Here is a 15,081-nt window from a genome sequence, read left to right on the forward strand (position 1 = left end):
TATATAAATTCGTACGATCATTGATGTCGACGACTCGAGCAGAGAGGAATAATCCCGATGGCGCCGTCTAAAAATCAAAGTACACGCTGTCTTGGTACCAATTTCAGCGAATAAAACAGCCTCCCCTTAATTGATCTCATTGAGTTTGCTTAAGAAAGTTAATTTAATTTTCGTTCGCGATGGGTGACGCGATTCCGCGTTGGTTTTTATTTTCTCACGGACGGATATTCCTCTAAGAAATTTGATTTATTAATCCACTTAATCTTTCTACGAAATCTCAAAACGTTAACGAAGGCATTATATTAAGATAAACTCCGATTTAAAAACCTTGAAACAAACATGAATAGCGAACGAAGTTTATATAATTCTTGTATTCAAATGGTACAATTTTATATTTATCGTAAAGAAAATAAATTCCCCTTTTTCTTAAAAAAAAAATACGATCTCGTTTTCAAAAGGAATAGCAATTAGAATTCTGAACGGAATTAAAAGTGCACTCGTGTATCTTAACCCTTTCGTTACTACGAGCGAGTAATCATTCTCCATAAAATGCCATTGACATACTACAAGCGATGTACATATGACGATTGAAGTTATTATACATCGAGTATTTTTCTCTGGAAACGTAGCATTTGTTTCTCACGAAGACATAAATAAAAATCACAAAAAAAAATGCCATAAACGTCGACAATCTTTCTCGAATAATTGCCCGTAGCGAAAGCGTTGAAAAGTTTGACATGTAACTCCATCTATAACTCGATCGGTATTAAATATTAATCCGTGTAACACGAAGGATGGATTCGGGCGAAATACATCGAGCGAGCGAAAATTAAAAAAGCTTCTCGAGAAATTGGAAAATTCTTCTGTTCGAGGCGCCGTATCCTTCCTTCTTCTTAAATTTAATCCTTTGCACACGCTCGACAAAGGAGGAAAGCGGAATGGAAAAAGGGGAGGGACCGATGGGGAAGCTGATTCGTTCTCGTGCGCAATGGAATCGAGGTCGTGGTACGCGAGCTGTGAAACGAGCTTTAAGGCGCAACGATCGCAACGAGCGTGTCGTCGTCGTCCTGGTAATTGAGAAACCGAGAGGCGGGGAGGGGATGGGCAGGGGTAGCACCTCTCTCGCCGAACGAGCGCAATATTGCGCGCGCACGGCGTGGGGAGAGGGAGAGGGGGAAGTAGCCGTGGTGGATCGAGCGCGGATAAATCGAACGCGGTGGTTTCACTCGATTTCTCGAGTTGTTGGGAAAGAAGAAAAAAAAGAAAAAAAAAAAAGGAATGAATGAATGAATGTACCGATGAATGAAATATCCTTCGAACGAATTCGTATTTCCAATTTCTTCCTCCCAAGTAAATCTTCACTTTCGATTTCGAGTAATTTGTTATACGTTGTGTATCTCGTGCGATATATTTGCGTACGAAAATTATTCATACGAAGATAAGATATATTTGCGCGAAAATATAAATTCGAATTTGCTCGAAAACAAAAAATTACTTCGAACATTCTTGAAATTCGAAATAATTGTTTCGAGTTATTATATACGTATATTATGTATCTTATTCCCGTTAGAATATAAAATGTCTCTTGCGATAATTAGAAATTCATACGCAATTCGATGATAGAATCGTGGGTGGAATTGAAAAACAAGTTTGTTATTATACAAACGAAACGTTTCGTTCGGTTGGCCAATTTTCCAGATTGCGCGTACGATGAACGGAGAAAAGGGTATCTCGGGCACGGTTGCAATCGAAACGAAACGATTTCCCCGCGCGTTGGAAGAAAAATCCATGGTTGTCACGGCACGAGCGGCACGCACGTTCAGAGCTCGTTCCAACGTCACGTGGCCACGCGTGGTGAAAGTTGCAGAAACGTGGAAAACTGGCCAATGACGATAATAGCGCGCAATTTCCGGACCGCCTACGGATCCACTCCACCGCATTTTTTCCCCTGGAACGAAAACCCTTTCACGCGGGATTAATAAACGCTCGATCGAGATTCTCTATCGAGACGTTTTAATTGCGGATGCAGCGAATTATGTTTTTTTTCGTTTGAACTTGGTTTTTCTTATAATTTACATTTAAATTTTCGAAACGAAATTCGTAATTTAATTCGAAAAAAGAGGAATAATATTCGAAGCATATTTCGTGCAAGATTTTCGAAGTTTCCACGAAATATGAGCCAAGATATTCCCCGCGAAGTTGGCGCCAAGTCAACTTTCGACAATTTTAGCCAGCCACGGTTTCTCTTCCCTTATTCTCTTTTCGTATGAAAATAGAGAGCTGCGTTAGAGACTTGTCGTTCTCCGATCGAAATTTGAAAATTCTTCCGATTAATATTAATATTAATATTAATATTAATCATTGCCAGAGAATTTAGACTCTCTTGGTCTTAATTGGTAATCGACTCTCGAATATCCATTAGAAAGGAAAGAAACAAACAAAAGGGAGAAATGGGAAGGATAAAATACATTTCAAGAGAGAAAATTGCAACGTTGAAGCAGAGTTTCACGGCACGCGTAGTAAACGTTTGTTTAACCCTGAGACTCTTTGTAGGCCATAGTTTTTTCTACTCGATCATTTAAAAAACCTCAATGAAATTTAAATTTTTTTTTCGAAAAAATGGAAACGATTATTTGATCGAAGGTATATTAGATTATTTTCTACTCGAGAAAAGAAAAAAAAAAACTATTAAACAAATCCACGTAACATAAAAAATATCTAAAACAAATACTTATTTCATCGATAATAATAATAAACCGCATTATCGGATTATCGCCGTCTGTTCTCTAAAAGAAAAAGTTGAAATAAGAAGGAAGTATTCGATAAATAAAATCATATTTTTCCTTTCTAAAACGGAAATCCGCTAATCTAACCAATTGCTCCTCTTTCTTTCTTTCTTTCTTTTTTTTTTTTACAATTACATAAAGATAAATTTCTGATCTCGTATCTATTCGACTCGATAATCACACACACACACACACACACACACACACACACACACACACACACACACACACACACACACACACACACACACACACACACACACACACACCACACACACACACACACACACACACACACACACACACACACACACACACACACACACACACACACACACACACACACACACACACACACACACACACACACACACACACACACACACACACACACACACACACACACACACACACACACACACACACACACACAAGTACGTGCGCGCGTGCACACACACATACACGAGCACGCACACACCGAAGGTCAATCGATTTTATTATTTCATAATGTGAATTAATTACACAAATTCGAAATATCCGGTGGATTTAATGAAACATAACAGCGGGTTGTAAAAGCACTTTCTCTTCCTGTTCCACATTAATCGGTTTACTCTTGTGACACGGGGTTTTAATCCGCGAATAAGATATCACGCGTAAATAAATATCATACGTGACGTAAATGGAGGAAGAGACGAACGACGGAGGGGCGTGATAAAAATTTTAATCGATTGGACGGAATACGAATCAATCCGGAAGTTTGGTTAATTCTTCATCGATCTGTCGATATAATTTCTCTCTCTCTCTCTCTCTCTCTCTTTTTATTTCTTTTTTTTTTCGTTTTATTATTATCGTCGACGATTAAAGTGGCGATAATCGAGGGAATTAAAGGGGGAGAGATAATTAAACGTAATAATTGAAAGTTTCGAGAATGTTTCGATTGTTTTTAATTAACCATTTAAACAATTTGACGATCGAGCGTTTTTTAACACCTCTCCATTTTTTTATAATCAAATTCAAAAAAATTTATCGTCAATTTTGCAATTATATAATGCCTTTGTGTAAGCTAATGCATTATGTAAGAATTAATAACGTCACAACTTCGCAAAAGTGTGTCTTTCAATTGTGTGTGCTATCTGTTTGAGTATCGGTGATAAAATTTCCGGTTAGAAGAAAAAGTTAGATTACATCTCTGGAAAGATTGTAATCTGTTGCGTTATTACTGGAAATAGCAATCGATCTAAAAAAGAAAAAGGAAAGAAGAGTCGAATCGTTAAATTTGATTAATTTTAAATAACAATCGAGACCATCTCTGGTTGTGAAGTTAATATTAATTTTACCATGGAATAATTTTGTTTAATAATACTCCCATTGATGGTATAACTCGATAAATGCGCGATGAACTGTACTCCCACGGGCGTAACGATGTTAACAAGCCTCGATTTAGTTTGGCCTTCTACGCGACACAAGTTGAAGACAATCGCGTCGTGGTTTCCGGAACCCATCGATTATTTTCGCGGTAATTCAACACTAAATTGGCAAATCTTGTGAATGGTCACGTAAATTGGAATTTCCAATTTTTTATATCTCTTTTATTATCCTCTCAGTTCCGACAAATAAAAGTAATTTTAATATTTTGAAGAAAACTTTAATTTCAAATTGAGAAACGAAGAGGTATAATTTTTTTTCTTTTTTTCTTTTTTTTTAAGAAATTAGTTTTAAAATTTTGTATAAATATATATATATATATATTTAATAATTCCGAGAAAAAGTTTCAACGTTATAATTGAATGAAATAATAATCAACGATGATATCTCTTGTGATTTGAAATGAAATTTATTTAAAAGATAAAAAGAAATACTAGTGAAATTTATAGAACGATAACAAGATTGAATTTCCCACCAGTAGCAGTCTGCTGGTCAATAAAATAACACGCTCGAGGAACAATCGTTTTCAATCGTAACCTAGGCTACTTTCTAGTGAAACACGGATATCGATAATTCTATCCTCGATTCTTGCTGACACACGCCTCGAACGGAAGAACGCGGCTCTTCTTCTTACGCTAAAAATAAAACTCGACCGAAAACTCTATAATATTTCCTCGCCGATATTCAAATTTTCTTGAAAATTTAAACATCTTTTTCCAATATCCCAATTTTTCCTGAAAAAATCTTAAAAAAAAATCTAAATCGATTTTTTACAATTCGAAAGTATTTTTCTTCCATAAAAAAATATATATATATTATTATTATTATACATTCGTATATACGAATACATCGAACGAAATAGAAATGAATGAAGAAAAAAAGAAAAAAAATGTTAATAATCTTCGTACCCACTGTTTATACAACGACTTTAAATAGAATGTAATAATCGTTCGAGGGATTAATGAATGCCTTTAAAATAAATCACATGCGTATCCCCGTTTCGCAAAATCCACAATCCGGCAAAGCAATCGGGAATATTCGTTCCATTGATCGTTCAACGAAATCCAACCCTGAAATCATAAAACCTAAAGCCAATTGCCGAAACAGCTTCATAAAACTTTCACACCTCTTCTCATATCCATCTAACGCGCCATTATGAATCTTTCGATGATCGGGCCCAACGTAGCCGGGTATCATCGTTCCCCGATTTTATTCGCAGTTTCTTCTAACTAATCTCGTAAAACATCAGGCAAATACAAGTAGCAATAAAACCCCGGATATATATGTTTAACAGAACGATAACCAATCAACGATCGTTCCACGAAAATTGCAGCTGTTTAAGGAAAGAGAATTATCTCGCCTTCTGTCACTCTGTTCACGCTCCCTTCTTCTTCTTCGCCATTGCACAACGACCAACGATGCTGCCACCACGCGCAAAATACAACAACCATTTTTCTCACGAGCGTTTATACGAGCTCCTCAAAATGCTGGTAACTTTGTGTACGATGCCATTTCGTCCCCTCTCTTTCTCCTTCTCCTGGATCGGTTTCAGAGGAAAGAACAAATTGGAGGTTAGTGTTCAATTGATTTTGCGTTTGATCCAGGTTTTATTTTCTTTGTGGATTTTTAAAGTTGGAATCGATGAATAAATTTGGCAAACGTTTTTCTAGAAAAAAAATTAGAGAGGAAATAAAATTTGTGATAATGTTCTTTTTTTTTTTAAAAATTATTGTTATACTTTTTTCTTTTCCACAAGGTAATGAAATTTATATATGTTCGAGTGTGTCGGAAGAATTAATCTCTTTCATCGTTCAAAATGTTTTCTTAATCTCGTAGTAATATTCGTAAAAAAGAATACTTCGATCTGTAATCCGGCTGAACATCTGGAATCTAATGGATTTTACAACACGAGATTCTTATTTAAAACCGGATTGAAACGTGAAATGAAAAAAAGGATAGTATACACTTATGTTTTAAATAGAGCAACATAAGCTAGAATATGGTTGACTTATTTAACCTATAACCTCAATATCATCGCTATAAAACATCCCAATATGAACCGCATAAATCAATGAAGAATATTCCTATTTGATCGAGCAGTTAAATTTCTTCGTGGTAAGTAATGAAAATAACATTAAAAAGCTTATTATTATTATTACTTTTCTACGTCTAAAATCTTAATTTAATCCTAATTTTTATTACAATGTGTAACCTATTTATATCATTTTCCTATAATAATTTGTTTCGAGAAAAATTCTTACGAACAAAATTCAACAATTAAATAATCGTACATACCATTTTATTTTTTCATAACATTATATAGAAACATTTGTAAAATTCCACTCGACTGTCTTTTATTTTTTTACGATTCTTTTCGAAAAATTCTAATAATATAAAGTTTTCGCGAAAATTTAAACCTAACCTAATCAATTTGTTCCAACAGAGAGGATAAACAAATCGGACCTCGGATCTCTTAACTTTCGAAATTTTTAATCGGGAACAAAATTTATTATTTCACGATTTCACAATTCAACGACGTACCAGTTTCACGATCGCTAAATTCAGCATCCATCGTCTCGCGTTAAAAAGTCAACAATTCGTTCGTTTGTCGCAAGAGCGAACCACTTGCGAATCCAAATCCAATCAGCTACCTCCTTCGACGCCCATGTTCTCCCGAGGCGAAATTCCCTAGGAAACCCAGCCAACGAATCGAGCGGTGGATTCATGGAAACTCGAGCACGGCCGAGGAATCGAGTTTCGATTCCATCGACGAAATCGTGTAACGTGTTATCGATCGCGGCAACGTTGGCCGCGTTGTGACACGAATAAACTATCGCCGCCGTTTCCAGCGAATCCGCGACTTTCTAGGACAGCGATATCTGGCGTGCCGTTCTTATAAACTCGCAGAGTCAAAACGAAACGCATTATTACGCCCGTTTATCCCGTTTAATTCAAATATTGGAACGCGATAGCGGGAAGAATGTTAACGTCGTTGAAAAATTATAAATATGGCGAATTAGTAAATTAATGTATCTAATGCTGACAGATAGAGAATATGTGTGTTAGTTAGTTTTCGGTGAATAATATTTTATATCGAAATTTATTGGTACGTGTAATCGAGGATTATATTATCGTAAAATTTTATTGACGTGTATATATATATATGTATACGATGGATTAAAAATTATTACTAGACGATTTGGTTATTTTTTTTTAATAGTAAGTCGAGAACTATGAGAAAATTAGATATTATTATATAGATCGTACCATTTTCAATAATTTCGTTGCTAATTTTTTCAATAGAATATTTTGAGGTTATTAATTATGTAATAATATACGCGTATATATGTATATATATACACTTAAGTATTATTAAACACATAATTCGGCGGAAGTTTACTGCCGTCCATAAATAGAAGTTTCAGTATGTTTTAGAATAACAGAGTAATAAATTTTGTAATTACGTGGAAAATAAAGTGAACAATATTATTAACCACTTTTACTATATATAAAGGGACTTGTACACTTATCTGTTAAACATTTTATTATAAACGTATTTTAATAAAAATTATTATTTTAAAGGATGGACTACTCTTAACTTTCGAATTACAAATTAAATCTCTCTAAAACATCATTTCGATTATTTCACGTATCGAAATGAAACATTCTTCCCAATAAATCATCTCCGCGCGAGAAGAATATAAATATGAAAGAGAAAACTAATAACAACTTGCCTTCGTGTAAATTTCCTTCGTGCCTCTTCCCTCCTCCATATTAAACCAAATTTTCCTTTTTTCCCACGGAATTGTAACGCGACGCAACGCCATTGTTTCGTCCATTCGCAGCGCAGGCTGAATCGTAACGCGGACAACGGTTATAAATTGTAATATTCTCCTCTGCTCGCGTCCCCCCCTCTCCCTCGCTGTTTCGCGCCAAATAGACTCGAATATTCTAACCTCGTTGGGTAAAACAGACTCTGGTGTCTTTCGCGGGAATTAAAAGGGTCGGCGTGTTACTTTACCAAGCGTGTTAATCAACCGTGAAACGATATATTTTATGATATATTTCCATATGTCTTAAATGTTAATTACAAGTTACGGACATTGTAACTTGGATTTTTCCAAGATGAAAGAAAGGAAGGAAGGGAGAAAGAAAAATGAGGATCGAAGAATTGTTAATTTTTAATACATCCATTAAATTACCAGGAAGTGTTATAATTATAATAATAATATTGTGTTGTGTTATATTTAAAAGGGATGGATTTTTTTTACGCATCGAAAACCGTCCAAGAATCAATTTAATGAAAAAATTTGTTTTCCATTTGTTACGTTAAAAGAATATAATAATTGGCCGATGGATACGCGACATTTTATAGAGATGAAATAAAATGGTGGTTGCGCATCGATTGAAAGAGGGTTGGCTTTCAAGAGAGGCTAGCAAGAATTCGATATCGTTTTAATGGGCGACTTTTTTTTTCCTCGATGAAAACAAGTGCAACAGTGCATTATCCGCTTTCGTGTATCGTATTATGTAATGTTTCGGGGAAGCTTAAAAATAAAAATTTAATAATATATCAAGATTTTTATAAAGGTATAAAAAATAAAAAATATATATCAACGTGCAATATTTTTACATAAAAGAAAATAAAATAATAAAGATATTTTAAAGATTCGAGTGCTCAATTTCATATTTCAATACACGAATCTACTTTTTAACCTTTTAATTATATTTATAACACACAGTCTCTCTCTCTTTCTCTCTCTCTCAAACCGAGCATGCTCACAGCACGTAATTTTTGAAAAATATTTATACAACTTTCACTTATCAGCTCATCAAATTATCAAATGTTTCGAAGAAAATTTGATGAAATTCATTAACGTAACGTTCATAATTGAAATAGAGTTAATTTTGATAATTAACTAACCGTGTCGTCGATCGATTTTACGACTACTACGTGTTGTCACGAAAATGAAGAAAAAAAATTCTCAATTTCCAGCGGAGAGAGAAAAAAAAAAGAAAGAAAGATTCCTCGACGATTCTTAAAAAAAAAAGTTATAAATAATTATTGTAATTTACTTTCCAAATAAATCCGAATAAATAAACCTTGAATCTTTATCCACTCTTATATTACATTAATATCGCTCCGTCGATACAGATGCATAATTACTGCAACTCAACTGATATCGGAGCACGCCCTCTCTGCGAGTGAAGCGTGGAAGCAATCTCTTATTAATAAACTCACTGCGGTTCGTAGAGTTGTGCTCACTTTATATGCTAATATCTTCAAAATTGGACAAAGTAGACATCCATAAGGATGATGCTTACCTGCAACAAACAAGAAGAATCAAGTAAAAATTTGAGTTGTGGGGGAATTATGAAATTACTCGTGAAAAAGATCAAATTGTAATATCGATCGAAGCCTGTTTAACCTTTCGACTGAAATTAAAAAAACACTCGTCGAAAATAAATTTCCACACAATCTCTCGTTCCACAATCGCAAGATACAAATCTAATACTCTAATCCCTTTCGATTATGCTTGTATCGAACAATTATTCCCCGTTCCTGTTCAACATTGAAACGAGATAACAACGCGATTCCTTGTCTTCGAAACTAAATAAACCGTCGTTTCACCTCGTTTACCTGTATTTCCGTTGAAACACGTCCGGGAAGCACATGATACCGAGAATATCCCCTAAACCCGGAAACCCATTGATCGATCGAAAGCACGACATGCAAACAGAAAAAAAAAAAAAAAATACCGAAAATTAAAAAGGAAAAGAAAAAGGAAAAGAAAAAGGAGGATGAAGAAGAGGGAAAGAGAACGACGAAGCGCGCGACGACGTTCGCGAGAATCTACGTGTTATGAATGTAAGAAAAAAAATATATATGTGTGTATATACACATATACACATATATATATATATATATATATATATACATGGAAAAAAGAAAAAAAACTCGCGTTGCATTATCTTATCTTTATCGTCTCGCGATATATTGGTCTCGCGGAGAAAAAGCCGATTCGCCGTTTCACGTGTAACTTGGAAGGATTCCAAAAGGTCTGCGCGACCGATCTCGACGATTAGTGTTTCGACAGTGGCTGCTCGAGCAGAGAAGTTTTTTTCTCCCGAATGCTCTGAAAATGAAGAAGTTTATTTAAATTATAAGAGGGTAGTGTTGTATCGACCGAATCGCTATGCGCGTTCGACGATACCGAGAAAAGATTGTAATTGAAAAAGTCTATTTATTTATCCGGTGAGTTTTGGGGAATTTTATTATTACTCGATATTATCGACTCGATTCGTAACGAGAGAAATTTGTTGCTCTTTATTGGATGTCGTGGAAAAACTTCGAAAAATTTAAAAAATTGAATTACACAATTCCAGCGATATTCCAATAACTAACTATGGATATTTCAAGAGAAGGTCAAGAAAAATCGATATCTCGCGAGATGGAGCTAGCTTTCTAGTTATTGTACATTTATACGAAAAAAAAAAAAGCGTTCGAGCATTTTCTCTGCATCATTCTTTGATAAACGAGATCACGCCTCCCAAACAATGATTCATCGCCTCGTCGGGGAATAATATTATTTTTATTACAATCGTATCGATATCACGAATCACGCCCCTCGATTGATCTTCCTCCTCCCACATCTCGTTCTCCAAAATTCGATTTTACCTCGAAAAATGAAGGAACAAGAGAATCATAATTATCGAAGATATTGGAGGGAAGAAGATGGATAATTGGCGGGCAACTTGAGAGATAAGGTTGCGCGTTTGACGGGGGAAGCGGCGTGCAGCGGTGCCTCCTCGTAAAATTATATATGTTGCACCCCCAACCGCGCGGGGGTGGAGTACGCACGTTATTAAAGCCCTCTCCTCCGTCGATCAATATTACGCCACCCATGCCGCGTACACCACTGTCTCTCCTCGATTTGTTTCCCCGTCAGCCTCCTTCCTGCTCCCCACCCCTTCCCTCCGATTCCGGTCAAATCGGTTCGTGCATTTCAATCGCAACGAGTCGTCGTAAACCATTTATGGATATTTTTTTCCCTTCGGTTTTTTCTATTATTTGATTTTATTTTATTTTTCTTTTTTTTTTATCTTATTTGCTCGACATTCGATATTCTTCTCGAGTGTACAAAATGATGGAAATAATTGTGCATGTTATATGTTACATTGGATGGGAAATTGTTGCTTTTTTTTTACTCGTTTCGATCTTCGAATCTAGATTTTGTTTATACATTTTATCACATTTGTATAAAGATCCACGGTGATATCGAGTATTCCAATTAAAACTAACTTCAATTAGCGTAGATTCAACTATTTCGTCGAAAAAAAAAAAAAAAACAAACAAACGTACGCCCGAGGGAATTTGCAAGCAAAAATTTAATTCTGCGAACGCCTCCGGCTGTAAAATCGAAAATATCGGAATTACTTCTATAATTCCTTTACGGTTTCGATACGATATTAAAATAACTGGGAAATAATTGACGAGAAGATCGATTCGAGGGGTTTGGTCGATTTTTCAAAACTCCATACGAATATTATATTCGATGCAAAGAAATTCTAAAATTTGGATAATGTTTTCACATCTTAGATAAGATAAGAATATAAATGATATTCCCTCCATGGTTGTCAAATTTTTTTCGTGTATCTTCGAAGCGTTCTTTCGCGTGACGAATTCTCTTTTCTCGGACCGATCGATAAAGTAGAACGAGATCGAATCTTCACTCTCGACCGAGAAACGTAAAAATAAAAGTCATAGTGGAAACGGTTTAATATTCGAAACTTCTTCGACAAGTTTCGAAAGACAACAACAAGGATCGAATATTTCTCAATATTCACGCGGCGTTTTCAGAGAGCGCAATTAGAAGGCGTAGCTCTTTCCAAGCCACTTATTTCCCCGTGGCGGGGGAAATAAAAATGCACGTATCGATGTGTGCGTGCGTGTGCAGTCGAAGCGATGGCGAATGATTCGAGGGGACAGGATCGCAGAGACGGATGGGGTCGGAAAAAGGAGCAGCCAAAAATCAATAGCACTAGGTTCCTGAAACTTCTTGTTCGCGCGTTTCCCGATTACGAGACGCAGAGGATCGATGTAAAAAGGAAAAAAGAAAAATAGGATATTTCGTTCGATCGGTTTTCATTTCCTCGAGCGTTATTTTTCTTACGGATTACGGCGACTATTTTTAGGATAACGCGTTGGCATCCTCGAGCAACGCAGGGGTGCCAACATTCCATGTATATATAGCCGAGAATTTTCCATCCCGAACGTTATTTCCCGCGTTTTCGTTTTACCCTCTGAAAGATTTAGAAAATTGTTAGTTTTAGCGAATTTAGAGAAATTATTATTATATATTTTCGTTTTACCCTCTGAAAGATTTAGAAAATTGTTAGTTTTAGCGAATTTAGACAAGTTATTATTATATATTTATTATATATTATTATTATATATATATATATATATATATATATTATTATATATTATTATATATTATTATATATTTTCGTTTTACCCTCTGAAAGATTTAGAAAATTGTTAGTTTTAGCGAATTTAGAGAAGTTATTATTATATATTTTCGTTTTACCCTCTGAAAGATTTAGAAAATTGTTAGTTTTAGCGAATTTAGAGAAATTATTATTATATATTTTCGTTTTACCCTCTGAAAGATTTAGAAAATTGTTAGTTTTAGCGAATTTAGAGAAATTATTATTATATTTTTTCGTTTTACCCTCTGAAAGATTTAGAAAATTGTTAGTTTTAGCGAATTTAGAGAAGTTATTATTATATATTTTCGTTTTACCCTCTGAAAGATTTAGAAAATTGTTAGTTTTAGCGAATTTAGACAAGTTATTATTATATATTTTCGTTTTACCCTCTGAAAGATTTAGAAAATTGTTAGTTTTAGCGAATTTAGACAAGTTATTATTATATTTTTTCGTTTTACCCTCTGAAAGATTTAGAAAATTGTTAGTTTTAGCGAATTTAGACAAGTTATTATTATATATTTTCGTTTTACCCTCTGAAAGATTTAGAAAATTGTTAGTTTTAGCGAATTTAGACAAGTTATTATTATATATTTTCGTTTTACCCTGTGAAAGATTTAGAAAATTGTTAATTTTAGCGAATTTAGAGAAGTTATTATTTAATAATTAACAACGTTACGATAAATAGAATAATCGGATGATTTTTCGAGAGGAAGGAATTGGTATATTTTTTTTTTAAATTACTTAAAAAGAATTTGATACTACAATACTTGGTACACGTATTATAAAATTATATAAAATATAAAAATAATTTTATATAATTTAATAAAATTATATTAAATAAAATATAATTCTATTATTCCTTTTATCTTAATATTTAATAGATAGCACGTAACAATAACGATTACACGTCATTTCATATCTGCACGAATTTTTTCCTTATTATTTATCATATTTACTGTACACAATCCGCATCTGTATCGTCGTATCAGAATTTTTATATCCCCATGCATCTTCGATCACATTATATCGTTTAAAAATTCTCGTATCGATTTTTCCTTTTTTTTTTTTTTTTTTTTTTTATCAAAGCGATACCCTAACTCGCGAATAAATTCTGCGAGTAGGGAGGGAAAGGGATATATATTGTTTACAAGTTTTCATCCGTGGGGCGTTTGCAAAACCCGGCCTCGGACGAGGCTTTCGTTGAATGAGCCCACGCGCGCATTCCAAGTGGGCTCTCGTTGCACGATTCGAGATATTGACATTGGCCCTTTTCCACGGGGATCCGAATCGTTTTATTATCCGGCGGAACTCGGTTTCGAGGATTGGCACAGTTTCAAGTGCACGATGCTCCTTGGACACCGCTCCACCCCTGCCAACAACATCGTTCGCGAATCGTTCGATGACGAACCAATTTACGAAGCTCATTCCAATATGAAGGGAAGGAGTTATAATCGAGTTATCGATGCACGCGAATGAGAAGAATTATTATATCTGCAAATAAAATCTCCCTCTTTCTTTTTCTTTTTTTCGAATCCGAGAACTCGTTTGAAATTCATTTATTTCTTAATATTGGAAATATTCTTTCCAATTACATCTCTTTTAAAATCGAAGAAACTGTCGAAACATTAATTTTTGTCTTTTTTCGATTTCCAAATCATCCAAAAAAATATATCGAATAATAATAATAATAATAAAAATTTCGTGTCCTCACCTTTATCTGGAATCGGCAGGTCGGTGCGCGCGTAATCGCATAAAATTAAAATTAAATCGGCGTGTGGGCGATGCCCACGCGTGAGCATTTATCAATCGTTTCACGATTATTATATCCTTCCATCACCGTTCATTATCCACCGTCCGCGATCTCCACTTATCCTCCGCCAACTCTTACGCACGAGCACGAAGCAAATATTATCCTCCGTTTCGATTTCACCAAGCCGGGTGAATGAAAACGCTCGCTCGCTCGCGCGCGCGCGCGCACGTGCGCGATTCGCCCAGATTCCGTTCCTTGCTTACGACCTTGGGCCGAGCGATACTACGGGCAGGAGCATTCCTTTTTAACTAACAACGTGCTCAGCCTTCGCACACGTGCGGCCATTATCGATTGAGACCACCCCAACAGTCCTCGGCAAGAGAGAGGGGGGAGGGGGATTCGTCCGGGGTGCGTTTTATCGCCTCGTCAACCCTCTTTTCTCCGACTCCGACACCGCGAAAATAGCACGATGCACGCCACGAAAATAGTAACCGGAGAGAAAATGCCTCCTCCGATGACGGAGGAGATCCTTCAAACCCCCCTCTTCCCCTCTTTTTTTTTTTTAGATTAGGTTCGAGAGGATTTAAAATTGGTATATATATATATATTTTCTGTCCTTTTATTCTT

General features: G+C 35.3%; 1 protein-coding gene and 2 long non-coding RNA genes across 5 annotated transcripts in view; all 3 read right to left on the reverse strand.

The window, feature by feature from the left end:
• Positions 1-15,081, reverse strand: part of LOC413410 (IQ motif and SEC7 domain-containing protein 2) — a 75,886-nt gene that overhangs the window by 33,649 nt on the left and 27,156 nt on the right. The window lies entirely within an intron of this gene.
• LOC107964720 lies at positions 3,602-4,464 on the reverse strand. Its single transcript, XR_001703653.2, has 2 exons — positions 4,124-4,464; positions 3,602-4,023 (listed from the first exon to the last, which is right to left on the reverse strand). It is a non-coding gene; the product is annotated as an uncharacterized LOC107964720 (long non-coding RNA).
• Positions 5,104-6,660, reverse strand: LOC102655721. The gene is made up of 2 exons (XR_408233.2): positions 6,507-6,660; positions 5,104-5,877 (listed from the first exon to the last, which is right to left on the reverse strand). It is a non-coding gene; the product is annotated as an uncharacterized LOC102655721 (long non-coding RNA).

This window comes from Apis mellifera, linkage group LG7 (genome assembly GCF_003254395.2).
Source record: "Apis mellifera strain DH4 linkage group LG7, Amel_HAv3.1, whole genome shotgun sequence".
NCBI classification, from domain to species: Eukaryota; Metazoa; Arthropoda; class Insecta; order Hymenoptera; family Apidae; genus Apis; species Apis mellifera.